Below are 14,625 nucleotides of genomic sequence, written 5' to 3'. Positions count from 1 at the left end.
AAAATACATTTGAAGTGGGGCCTCACTGCATTGACATGGTTTAATACTCATTAGGTTTTCATGTAGAGAAATAAATTGTAATGTTTACCTGATTCCTTGCTCATTTTCTGTGACCAGCCCCAGAAAGCTGCTCCTTTTTAATGCTCCATCTGGCAGTTACACTGTGACATCATAATGTACAATCCAGGATCAAAAGCCCTGCCTTGTATGTGTGGACCTGAAGGTCCTGCCCTCAACCTGGAGAGTTATAGAGAAGCGGTGAGCCTAAGTTTCTCAGGGAACACAAAATAAGGTATGTATTACAGCTTATTCCTCTATCCCCAGCATTAGCCCTTGCTAATAGCATTTTATTTCTTTTTTTTAATTTGGAGTTATTTAGAAATCAGTTTTAAAAGAATACGGTAATATGTGCTGTTTTTCGTAAAAAACAAAACAACAAATCTATGTTTACAAGGCTGTTTCTTCTTCTATAGCTACTTCCCCTTCAAAACAAGAACAATGAGTGAATTGCAAAGTAACAAAATGAAGTACAAGAAGAAATATTGTGAGACATGACAGTGACACAGACACCTAAATATAAATAATGATAATGTCATTTCCATTCTGTATGAGTAGTTGTAGAATTTGACAAATTGACGGAAAAAAAGAGTAATCTATACTTTCATCATTATGCTATCTTGACAGTACAGCAGGATAGCATCAAGACAACATGCAGATAATCAGTCCCCTTTGTCTTCTCAATGTTTGTTCTGAAAAGACACATGCCAGTGTTCACGCTATGTTTATTGCCGTCATCTCCTGCAGTTATTAGATGCTTTGAATAAAAAGGCCACTTCCTAACCTCTTTTCCTACATATGATGACAATAATTTAATATTTCTTAGATTAGTAGTTAGAAATGTTAATAAAAGAAATAAGAATGCTATTCATTTTCTTTTTTAAATGTAAAGACAACTTTAATGACGTGCAATATAGTTGACATACATTGCTTGAAATATATATATATATATATATCAGTACTTTAAGTGGGCCAAAAGAGGTGCCGGTACTCTATTAGGCGCCGGTGCTCCCCCCCCCCTATACTGAACATGAAAATGCCCTTAGGCCCCATACACACGAGAGGATTTATCCGCGGATACGGTCCAGCGGACCGTTTCCACGGATAAATCCTCTCGAGGATTTCTGCAGATTTCTATGCGATGGCGTGTACACACCATCGCATTGAAATCCGCGCCGAAATCCTCTGGCGATGACGTGTCGCGCCGTCGCCGTGATTATGACACGGCGACGTGCGCGACGCTGTCATATAAGGAATTCCACGCATGCGTTGAATCATTACGACGCATGCGGGGGATCCCTTCGGACGGATGGATCCGGTGAGTCTATACAGACCAGCGGATCCATCCGTTGGGATGGATTCCAGCAGATGGATTTGTTTGGCATGTCAGCAAATATTAGATCTGCTGGAATCCATCCCAGGGGAGAAATATCTGCGGAAACAGATCCACTGGAGTGTACACACCATAGGATCTATCCGCTGAAACCCATTTGCTGGGATTTTTCAGCGGATGGATTCTATGGTGTGTACGGGGCCTTAGAAAGTACCCTGAAAAAGAGCTACTGTAGAAAGAGCTACTGAACATAAATAAAATGTGCAAAAGGGTATTGAACAAAATGTTGTACAAAATGTACATAAAATCAATTTTTACAGGGAAAGGGGCGACAATGGGCACAGTGGCATCATGGGGCACAGTGGTGACAAAGGGCACAGAGGTGACAATTGTCACAGTGGCATCATGGGGCACAGTGGTGACAATGGCATCATGGGGCACAGTGGTGACAATGGGCACAGTGGCATCATGGGGCACAGTGGTGACAATGGGCACAGTGGCATCATGGGGCACAGTGGTGACAATTAAAGGGCACAGGGGTGACAATTGGCACAGTGGCAACAATTGAGGGGCACAGTGGCTGCATTTGATGGCATGGCACAGTGGTGACAATTGATGGAACAGTGGCTGCGTTTGATGGCGTGGCACAGTGACTGTGTTTGATGGCATGGCACAGTGGTGACAATTGATGGCACAGTGGCTGCGTTTGATGGCACAGTAGCTGCGTTTGATGGCATGGCACAGTGGTGACAATTGATGGCACAGTTGCTGTTTGATGGCATGGCACAGTGGTGACAATTAATGGCACAGTGGCTGCATTTGGTGGCATGGCACAGTGGTTGCATGTGATGGGCACAGTGAGGCTTCAATTTTTTTTTTTTTTTGCGCCCCCCCCCCCCCAATTTTGAGCACCAGCCGCCACTGTTCCAGACATTTATAATGTTTGTAGATCCTGGGACACACACACACATGTGTGAAGGTAAAGTGTCTGCAGGGAAAAGTCAGGGAAGGGAGGGGGAGAGATAACAACCATCTGAGAGGAGCAGTGTGACAGGCAAAGATGAATGGATCTGTGTGAGGACGACAGGGAGCAAGACGGCCGGCCAGATAGTGGCTGAGGAAGGGAGGAAGATGCCAGGGAGAGAGAGAGAGCATTGCAGACACAGCCAGAACTAGACATGTGCACAGAAAATGTTTTAGTTTTTTTTTGTTCTGTTTCGTATCGTTCCGCAGGTTCGTTTCCGTTCGTTTTTCGTAAGATGCCCGTTTTCCTGTTCGTTCCTGTTTGTTTTTCGTACGACGAGATTTTTTCGTATTCCGATCGCTTCGTATTTTCGTTACCGTTTTATTTTCGTACATGCGGGATGGTTCGTTATTCTGTTTAATTCATGTTCGTTACTTGTTAGACGATAATTTTCGTGAATTTTCGTCAATGATTTGCATTCTGTGTTTTGGATTCCTTTTTCTGTTCGTGTTTTCGGTCGTGTGTTCGTGTGACATCTATGACAATTTGTTGTGGATGTCATGTGGACATGCGACTGAAGATACGAACAGAAAAGGGATTTTCGTCATTTTGTACTTTTGTAAATATATTGCGGGATTCGCGGCACTTTCAACACGCGGCTCATCCATATTAACGATTGTTAAGCCCCATACACTTGGTCAGACTTTTTTAACAACAAACATAAAAACGATCGTTTTCCGTTCGTTCTCAGAATTTTTTTTCGTTTTTAAACTCCATCAGAAAACCATTTTTGGGTTCAAAAGTCTGGCCAACTGATCTCCCTTCAGATGAAAATCCACAGAAAAGTTTATTTGGCTTTACTGTACTACTCAGCACAAAAGAGAAGCTGCTTTACTAACTACCCATTCAAAAAAACGAAAAATACATCTGTGGCAAGGGATTTGCATTCTGTGTTTTGGGTCCTTTTTCTTTTGGTGTTTTCGGTCGTGTGTTCGTGCATACGACTGAGGGTGCGAACAGAGAAGGGATTCAAACAAGATACAGAGTGCAAATCTTTTGTTGTGAATGTCGTGTGAGCATACGACTGAGGGTGCGAACAGAGAAGGGATTCAAACAGGATACAGAATGCAAATCTTTTGTTGTGGATGTCGTGTGAACATACGGCTGAGGATACGAGCAGAGAGGGGATTCAAACAGGATACAGAATGCAAATCTTTTGTTATAGATGTAATTTTCGTTCTTGTGCCGTTCTCGTTTTGTCGTATTTTCGTCAGATCGTTCGTTCGTATTTGCGGTTGTTCGTTATGCGGCTCATTCGTAATCCTGTCGTTTTCGTATTTTGGTGCTTTAATTTTTTCGTATGTACACATTATTCTGAGGGTACGAAAATGAACATTTTCGTATGAAAATAACATTCGTACGAACGGGAATGCACATATCTAGCCAGAACTGACCTGTAAAGCCAACGTGAGGAGACCTGTTACCACTGCTGCCCGAACCTGCTGGGAGGAAACTTCAAAGGCCCCCCATGCACCTAGGACCCCTGGGCAGTTCACAGAAGTGCCTGTGCATTAAGACAGGAAAGCCTTCCCCCGCTCTCACAGTGTCCCCCAGCTTTTAGGGAGAGGAAAGCAGGCAGCGCTGGGGGGAGACCAGGCACCTATAGGAGGATCACATGTGGCTAGAACAGGGAGGCAGATTGGTGCGCTGTGACAGTTACAGAAATGATGCCGTCAGGAGGGAGAGATACACAGCATCGGTTCTGTAACTGTCAAAGCGCACCGATCTGCCTCCCCATCAGCGGGCCCCACTCGGCTGCGGGCCCCATAGCGCCCGCGTGGGTCGCTATGGCGGTAGTTCCGCCACTGATCATCATATTCCTGGCCTGGGGCTGCGTTCCGGTACAGGAAACCCACGTACTGGGCGCACGGAGAGGTGCTGGTACTCTCCAGGGCCATTTTTGGAAGTGGCGGTACTGAGTACCGCCGCGTTCCGGCCCAGTTAAAGCACTGTGTATATATATATATATATATATATATATATATATATATATATATTAGGGCTGGGGAAATTAAAGATTAATTCCTCGATTAATCTTAAATTTTTTGGATCGATCAAAATTCTTGACGTCACCGGACAGCCTGGACAGTGAGACTTACCCTGCAAGAAAGACTGTACAGTTCTTCAGGGTATATTGTCAATAAAATACGATCATGTCTGCTTCCAGAAAATGTAAACACTCTGGTATGTCTGCGTGACTGGCTAAAGTGATGCCTACTTGCCTACTATAAAGTGACTGACAGTCAATATACTAGATACGTTTTATAATTAAGGTTAAACTAACTTGCTATGTTTTTCTTAAAGTTTAATAAGAATAAAATACTTACGTCAGTGCTACAGTTTGAATTTAAAATGTATTTGTGTGAACTGTGAAGTTAAGTTATGGATTGTGGAAGCTAACTAGTGTCGGGTGATTGTATATAGTGTATACCACATTTACCACTGACTAATGCAGAGTTGCAATGCAAGGAGAACAGCTAAAAGTATGTTACCAAGTAACTTTATATTTAAGAATTAATAACTCACATATATGATATATGGTTATAATAAGAGAGTTCTAATGTCCAGAGCAGAAGCTTTAACATAACACATTTATTAGAGCTTATACAAAGTCTAATCTAACACACAGAACCTATCTATAGTCTCAAAACTCAGATCGTAGGTTAAAATACATACATTTACATGAAGGAATACAGAGTATATTCCTCTAAAACCTTAGATTACCAGCATGGGCAGTTGCTACAAGTAATTATCACATGCCTATACCATAGTTACCCTTTTAAGACCCAGGCCTGTAGGCCAGCTCTCCATCAAGACATCCTTCCATCAAGTGATGGTTCCATAAAGTGAACTCCATTAATCTGTGCTGTGGAGTATACCTTTCTAAGCTGACGTCCCATTGGTTGGCCTAGCTAGGATCATGATTGGAGGCCCGACTAAATAAGTCAGCCCCCTTTCATGCAAATCTTGGTGACTATATCCGACAGCAGGGTAAAGTGAATTTTTCCCAAGCTTAAACAGGATGTGGCTATCTTGATTGAACATCCCAGCATGGGGTCCCTCACATAAGGTGGTTTAATTCATTGGTTCCACAATGTCTGTTACCAAACAATGAACTTTGCTATATGCTAAATGCCATGAATTAGTATGCTAAATGAACCATAAACTTTGTACTCTGACTGAAATGTCTTCCGCCTCTTACTCAGAGAAATATATATATTTAGAATATATATATCTCTATATTCATACACAGACACAGCCACATATATATATACATATATATACATATATATATACACATACATATATATATATATATATATATATACACATACACATATACATATACATACATATACACACATATCTCTACTTTATTCAGATTACCCAAAAAACCATACGGCAACAAGTAGTTGGATCTGTATGTGCATTATAATTAATCGAATTTAGTCGATTAATCGATTAAAAAAATCGATTAATCGAACAGGAAAATTTTAATCAGTAACAGCCCTAATATATATATATATATATATATATATATATATATATATATATATATATATATATATATACACATATGCTTGAAAAGCTTAGCAATTATTTCTTCAATGCCTGACTTCCAAAGACATACCTGAACTGTATGGGCTTGATTAATCAATTCTTTCATATTTCCCAGTACTTACAGCATTCAATTGTTATAGCTTTTTTGTATAAACCAAAGGTGTAATAATGAACCCTAAATTAATGAGACAATGTTTGCCAAAGCAAGCTCTGTGTATCATATACAATTGACATTGACAAAAATTGTGAACTTGTTTCGTCCTTTATTCATCTTAACACTGCTTATCTCCAACAGCTTGTTTGCAACCATTATCCCATTTAAATGTATGCACTCTGGATGGCAAGTCATGCCTGCACAATGTATGTTTAGATTATAACTTGTAGGGCCAGATTCACGTAGCTCAGCGGATCTATAGATTCGCTCGATCTACGTGAATTAAGATCCGCTCCCGCAAGTTTAGGAGGCAAGTGGCTAATTCACAAACCACTTACCTCCAAACTTGCGACGGCGTATCCTAAATCCCCCAGCGGAATTCAAATTCCGCGGCTAGGGGAGTGTCATATTTAAATCAGGCGCGTTCCCGCGCCGATTTAAATGCGCATGCGTCGTCCGTGGAATTTCCCGGCGTGCATTGCTCCCACTGACGTCACTAGGACGTCAGTAGTTGCGACGTGAGCGGGACTTGCGACGCGCGTGTTCGTGAATCGGCGTACGCAAACGACGTAGGAAAATTCAAATTCGATGCGGGAACGCCGGCTATACTTAACATTGGCTGCGCCTGATAAAAGAAGGGGTAAGTATACGACGGAAAACCGCTACGGAAACGACGTAAGAACACTGCGACGGGTCCGCGTACGTTCGTGAATTTGCGTATCTCGCTGATTTACATATTATTTATCGTAAATCAGGCGCCATTTTTAAATTGAAAAAAAGATCCGACAGTGTAACACAGTGTAACACTGTCGGATCTAGCCCTATCTATGCGTAACTGATTCTATGAATCAGGCGCATAGATAGGACCAGTTTACGTCAGAGATACGATGGTGTATCTGTAGATACACCGTCGTATCTCTTTGTGAATCTGGCCCACAGTCTCCATTGGAGGCCTGTGTGACAGGGTGACGTGACGACTATGTACGAAAATAACTGGAAGACAGACCGTTGTCCTTTTATAACAGGAGGTGCATGGACAAGGACTTTCATGTCAGGATTACCAGACCTAAAAAAAACAAAGCAGACCTAAAGTGTTGCTAAACCTACAACAGTAAAATCAGTCTGGATATGCAGTAATGTACATATTTGCCAGCACACCATGGAACGACATGCATAGCGTCCAAACGGATGATTTATTGAATGATCACAACACAAGGAGAGTGCAACGTTTCGGAGTCATGCAGGACCCCTTCGTCACAAAGGGGTCCTGCGTGACTCTGAAACGTTGCACTCTCCTTGTGTTGTGATCATGCAATAAATCATCCGTTTGGACGCTATTCATGTCGTTTCATGGTGTGCTGGCAAATATCTACATTGTGATTCGTACCAGTTTCCAGCTGGTTGTTACTACAGCACCCTAATTTGAGAGCTCACCCAGGAATGTGTGCGATGGAAATATGAAGTATGGATTTGCAGTAAAGCATGCTTGTTATACTCACTGTGAAACCTAAGGGGTAGATCCTCTGCATTGTGTATAAAGACTGTTTGACCTTGTCTCTCTGATCCTACTCTTTTTCCACTGTCTCCAAAAGTCACCAAAAAATAACTTGATATTTACAGAACCAGGGGAGGGGCTGCACATTCTGTTTATTGCTAAAGGGCTTTTTTTTTTAATGGGAGAGTGCATGTGATCAGCACAGGGCCAATCAGCACTGTCCAGACATGTCCAGACAGAGGATCAGATAGAATGAAAACTCCTCCTACAAGCTTTACTAGGAACTGATAAAAGTCACAAGGCTGCTATATACTGCTGATGAGAAAATGTATTTATCAGTTTATATTTACTAAAATAATTGCATTTCCATGTTCTGTGTACTGTGGGAGACCAGATATAATGAATTATGAGTACTGGGTTTAGTAACACTTTAACCACTTGCCGTCGCCGCACCGTCGAAATACGTCCACAAGGTGGCTCTGCTGGGCGAGAGCACGTAATATGACGTCCTCTCTCCCAGCCGCCACTAGGGGCGCGCGCGCGCCCCCCGCTCGCCCCCGACTCCCGTGCGTGTGCCTGGCGGGCGCTATCGCCGCCGGGCACACGCGATCGCTCGGTACAGAGCGGGGACCGGGAGCTGTGTGTGTAAACACACAGCTCCCGGTCCTGTCAGCAGGGGAAATGCTGATCTTCGGTTCATACAATGTATGAACCGAGGATCAGTGTTTCCCCTAGTGAGGGGCCACCCCCCCCCACAGTAAGAACACACCCAGGCATACTTAACCCCTTCCCCGCCCCCTAGTGTTAACCCCTTCACTGCCAGTGGCATTTTTATAGTAATCCAATGCATTTTTATAGCACTGATCGCTATAAAAATGCCAATGGTCCCAAAAATGTGTCAAAAGTGTCCGAAGTGTCCGCCATAATGTCGCAGTACCGAAAAAAAAAATCGCTGATCGCCGCCATTACTAGTAAAAAAAATATAATAAAAATGACATAAAACTACCCCCTATTTTGTAAACGCTATAACTTTTGCGCAAACCAATCAATAAACGCTTATTGCGATTTTTTTTTACGAAAAATATGTAGAAGAAAACGTATCGTCCTAAACTGAGGAAAAAAAATGTTTTTTTATATATTTTTGGGGGATATTTATTATAGCAAAATGTAAAAAATATTAATTTTTTTCAAAATTGTCGCTCTATTTTTGTTTATAGCGCAAAAACTAAAAACCGCAGAGGTGATCAAATACCACCAAAAGAAAGCTCTATTTGTGGGAAAAAAAGGACGCCAATTTTGTTTGGGAGCCACGTCGCACGACTGCTCAATTGTCTGTTAAAGCGACAGAGTCCCGAATCGCAAAAAGTACTCTGGTCTTTGGGCATCAATATGGTCCGGGGGTAAGTGGTTAATAACCCTGAAAATAACTCTTAAAATCACTTTAACATGTTAAAAACTTTATCAACATTTTTGAGATTGGCCTTACTTATACTTTTTTGTTTTAGCCTAGAAAGAGATAGGAGGTTCAAAGAGTAACGATTGACTTCTTCTCTTTTTTGACCTGCTGGACAACATTGTAGGTGGCCATTATTTGGTCAAGTGTGCCATTTCACTGATACTGACCTTGGGGTGGGGAAGGATAAGTGGCAGAGCCAAAAGTGATTATAAACTATAGAGAGAAGAGGCAAAGTGAGAGCTGATTGAAAGACGAAGCAACATGGTGGCTGGATGTTGACTGGGCAAGGATGGGGGTGCCATAAGTGAGGCAATACTACAACTGTTTCTGAAAGAAAGCCCTAGCTGACCATGACAATAAAGAAGGTAGAAAAAAAGTGACAGTAGACAGGTACAGGCTGATATCAGACAAGTGGTGAGCAGTCTAGCATCTATGGGGGCAGAGGCAGAGTCAGACAAACTGGGTTAGACACAAGCAGGTGGATCAGGTGCAGATGCATAGGCAGAAGCAAAGTCAGGATATAGGCCCAGTCAGTAACAGATCAGTAGAGCACCAGCACAGGCAGAACCAAGGTCAGAGACCAGGGTCAGTGCAGGTGGAGTTCAGGAGTAGACAAGACAAGCCAGGTCGGTTAAAGTAGCCAGATACAGGGTAACAGATTGCAGGTATGCACAAATCCTGTAGACAAGACAGCACTAAGGCATAGAACAGGCTCATTTTAAATAGCCTGCTTGGCACCAATGTGAGCAACAAATGTGCACACAAATGTGTGCATGCTCGCGTGCATAAACACCTGCAGATTTCTTATGTGCATGTAAAGGAACATGAATTAGCCTGTGCCTACTAACAGCAGAGGAATCAACACAAGGGACACACCCTACTGACTGTACTTTATGGCCCAGATCCACAAAGAACTTACGCCGGCGCTAAGTGGCGCTTCCGTTGATTTCCACGTAGAGTATGCAAATTAGCTAGATACGCCAATCCTCAAACGTACGTCCGCCCGGCGCATTTTTTTAAGTCGTTTACGTAAGGCTTTTTTCGGCGTAACGTTACCCCTGGGTCTATGAGGCGTACGCAATGTTAAGTATGGACGTCGGGACAGCGTCAAATTTTCCGTTGTTTACGCTGTTTGCGTAAAACGTTTGCGAATAGGGCTTTCGAAAGCATTGACTATTTGCGAAGGTGATTTCGAGAATGCGCACTGGGATACCCCCACGGAAGGCGCATGCATCGTTAAAAAAAACGTCATTTACGTGGGGTCAAGTAGAATTACCATAAAACACGCCCACATCTTATCCATTTGAATTGCATGCCCTTACGCCGACACAGTTACACTACGTCGCCGTAACTTACGGCGCAAATTCTTTCAGGATACGGAAACTACGCTCTAAGTTACGGCGGCGTAGTGTATCTTAGATACGCTACGCCTGCCTAAAGATAGGCAGATCTTTCTGGATCTGGCCCTATGTGCCTTGCAGGGGTATACCTAGAGCATTTGGCACCTGGGGCAGATCATATACCTAGCACCCCCCATCTGGAACCCCCCTTCACTGCTCATGCCTGTATGCACTCAGCCCCCCTCACACCTTTACACACTAAGCCCCTTCATACCTTTACACACTCAGACCCTTTGTCACACCTCTATGCAACTTGGCCCCCCAAACACCCCTGTAGACACTCAGTTGCCCCCCACACCTGTACACGCTGAGCTGCCCCCTACACCTACTCACCTGTACACACTGAGCTGCCCCCCTACACACACACACCTATACACACTCAGCTTCCCCCACACACACACATACACCTGTACACACTCAGCTGCCCCCCCCACACACACACACACACCTGTACAGACTCAGCTACCCCCCACACACTCACCCCTGTACACACTTAGCTTCCCCCCACACACACATACACCTGTACACACTCAGCTGCTCCCCCCCACACACACACAGCTGTACACACTCAGATGTTCCCCCCACCTGTGCACACTCAGATGCCCCCCACACCTGTACACACTCAGCTGCCCCCACACACACACATGTACACACTCAGCTGCCCCCACACACACCTGTACACACTTGGCTGCCCCCCACACCTGTACACACTCAGCTGCCCCACCCACACCTGTACACACTCAGCTGCCCCCTCAACACACACCTGTACACATTTAGTTGCCTCCCCCCACACACACACACCTGTACACACTCAGATGCCCCCACCCACACACACACATGTACACACTCAGCTGCCCCCCCACACACACACACAACTGTACACACTCAGCTTCCCCCACACACACACCTGTACACACTTAGCTGCCCCCTCCAAACACACACACTTGTACACACTCAGCTTCCTCCAACACACACCTGTATACACTCAGATTCCCCCCCACACAGACCTGTACACACTCAGCTGCCCCCCCTCCCCCACCTATACACTAATAACTTCCTCCCTTCACTTGTACTCACAGCCCCCACTTGTAAGGTGGCCTTCCTAGTCCCAGTTCCTGTTTCTACATGTCCCTGTGAGACACGAGAGGAGCTGCAATACAAAATATAGTACTGGCAGTACACACGAGGGGCGCACATGCAGGAAGCAGCCAGAGGTGGCAGTAAAGCGCCCAATTGTGAGCTGAATAACACAGATCAGCAGCTGCCGACTTGCACGAATATAGAGAGCCATTACAGCTACAGAGCACCCGTCCTGCCCTGTCCCATCCCTGATAGCTGGCCTGACATCCCCCCAATCTTGGCACAAAGGGCAGAACCCCCCACATAGGTACACCACTGGTGCCTTGTGCTTTGCAATTTTTTCTGTTTTTGACTTTGACTGCACTGAAGCCGATCATACATAGATCAAAATTCAGCTGGTTCAACTGGAACTGGCTAGGATTTGATCCATATATGAGCAGGCTGATTGTACCCAAGTCGATCTATCGATTGACTTGGATGCAAAAAGCCTGTCGAATTTCTTACAGACGATTACTGCCAGCAGCTATAACCACCAGCAGGAATCGTTTTAGAGTTCTAAAAGATCTTGTGCCCCCCCCCCCCCCAAAAGGCAAATGTGAAGGACTTTTTACCTATATGCTTCAGGTTAATCCTCCCTGCTTGTTTAAGGCTGTTAATGGTATTTACCCTTCTGCAGCCAGTCCTGTTTCAAATGTTAATTGCTCTAGTGTGTTGTGTGGAAAAGCCCTGTGTTTACAGGTTACTGTGATTAGATAAGTGGCTCATGTTAATTATGCTGATTGCTTCATTGTGGTAATTATCTCTCTATATGCGGGGTCGAGCTGTCTAGTTAATGTATTCAGTACAACTAGTAATTAGCGTCACTGATCTCATTGTCTAAAGAAATGTGTCTGATCAGGTTAAACATAGCGGAGCCGAACCGGCTAGATACTGATTAGTTCAAAGAAATATCCTTATTTCAAATGACCTGTATTGAAGACCCCCCACTGTGTGAGATTGTCATTGTAACAGTTGTAACCACATATAAGCTCTGTGTTATACCATTAAAGGCTGTCTTCTTCCAGCATTAAGCCTTGGCTCATGTATGGATGCTTCTGTGATTTCTTTTATGGGAAGAAGGGACTGTTTGACGGGGATATCATACCAATACTGTCACAGCAAATATGTTAGCAGAAGTGCCCAAAAATAAAGGATAATCTCAGAAGCTGTTTCTACACAAAAACAAATATTATTTGGATGGACTGTACATAAGACACCAACAATGTGTTTTGTTTCACAGATATGGTGGCCACTTTCTCTGGAAGGTGTAGGAATGAAATAATGCAATTGGTGTCTTATACATACAGTATAAAAAGAAAATAAGAATCATGTTACCAAACTATTATGTGATATAAAATTAAATACAATGGGCCAGATTCAGGTAGCTCGGCGTATCGTTGAGCGGGCGTAGCGCATCTCATATGCGCTACGCCGATGTAACTCTGAGAGGAAGAGCTGTATTCACAAAACACTTGCTCCCAAAGTTACGGTGGCGTAGCGTAAATAAGTAGGCAGGTAGTGGGCGTGCTACATTTAAATTAACCTTGACCCCATGTAAATGAAGGGCCGTTCGAACGGCGCATGCGCGCGCATGCTCAGAATCACGTTGCATATACTCCCTAAGATACGACGGCTCAATTTGGACGACGTGAACAGAACCTATGCCTAGCCCCATTCACGTACGACTTACGCAAACAACGTAAAATACGACGGCTGTTCCGTCGTCCATACCTTGCATGGGTTGCACCACCTATAGAGGTGTTTTATCTTTACGCAGGACGTACGCCTTACGTAAACGGCGTAGCTTACTGCGACGGGCGCAAGTACATTTGTGAATCGGCGTATCTAGGTCATTTACATATTTGACGCGTAAATCAACGGAAGCACCCCTTGCGGCCAGCGTAAATATGCACCCAAGATACGACGGCGTAGGAGACTTACGTCAGTCGTATCTTGCTACAATTCAGGCGTATCTGGTTTAGAGAATCAGCGCATAGATACAACGGCGCACATTTGGACTTAAGACAGCGTATCAGTAGATACGTCGGCGTAAGTCTCTGTGAATCCGGCCCAATATGTCTGACCTGCACAAATATATGTTTTGATAACAGACACTATCCTACTATTATAACTTATTTGACTGACTTAACAAATGAGTTAATGAAAAAGAGCATATATATTATGTCATTTAATTAGGCATTTATAGAATGGCGATTGTACTTTTTTTTTATTGATAGTATGAAAGGCACATATCCAAGCAATGTGTAAAGTGAAATTCCGCGCCTAACTAATAAAAAACAGTTAAATATATATATAAAATATATACAAATATTAAAAGTGTAAATAAATAAATAATAAGCTGCTCCTCAATAACACAAGTGGTATGTGGACATGATAGAATATAAATAGAGGGCGCTAGGCCCATACAAATTAAGTAAAGTGCCGTAACAAAGTGTCTATCTAGCAATAAAATTGCAACATGAATAACACAAAAAATATATGAAAGAGTCCCAACAGTTGCAGTCAACCTGCACTTGAAACCACGCGAGTGAATTCAAATATGATCAAAAAAATATAAAAAATAAAACAGTGAACAAAGTCCAATTGTAATGATAGTTCTGTGAAAGAAGAAATGCCACCACCGCTTCAGTATGATTATCAATTCCACCCAAGGTGTTTTAGATAAGGTATGCTCTTACCAGAGCTCGTTGACCCCTTTAGTGAAAAAGATGGTCAACTAAGCTTATGCAGGATTGTGCCTGCAACACTTGAAGATATGGACAGACCACTTTGCAAATCCAGGAACCTCACACGGGATTATATGTAAAAGAAGAGAGGCCAGATAGCCAAATAGCGTGATACCGTTTTATTTAAAATTTTAAAATAGACATAAAAATCTGCCAAATGGCTCCTTACATTAGGGGGTGCCCACCCGGCACTGAGGCTGCGGACCTGTCACCGCTCGAAGCGGTTCTTTTAGTCGGATACGCTGGGGAATGAGAGCCGCCGCTCACATGTAACGCCAA

This window comes from Rana temporaria, chromosome 1 (genome assembly GCF_905171775.1).
Source record: "Rana temporaria chromosome 1, aRanTem1.1, whole genome shotgun sequence".
Classification (NCBI taxonomy): Eukaryota; Metazoa; Chordata; class Amphibia; order Anura; family Ranidae; genus Rana; species Rana temporaria.
This window is presented reverse-complemented; position numbering follows the sequence as displayed.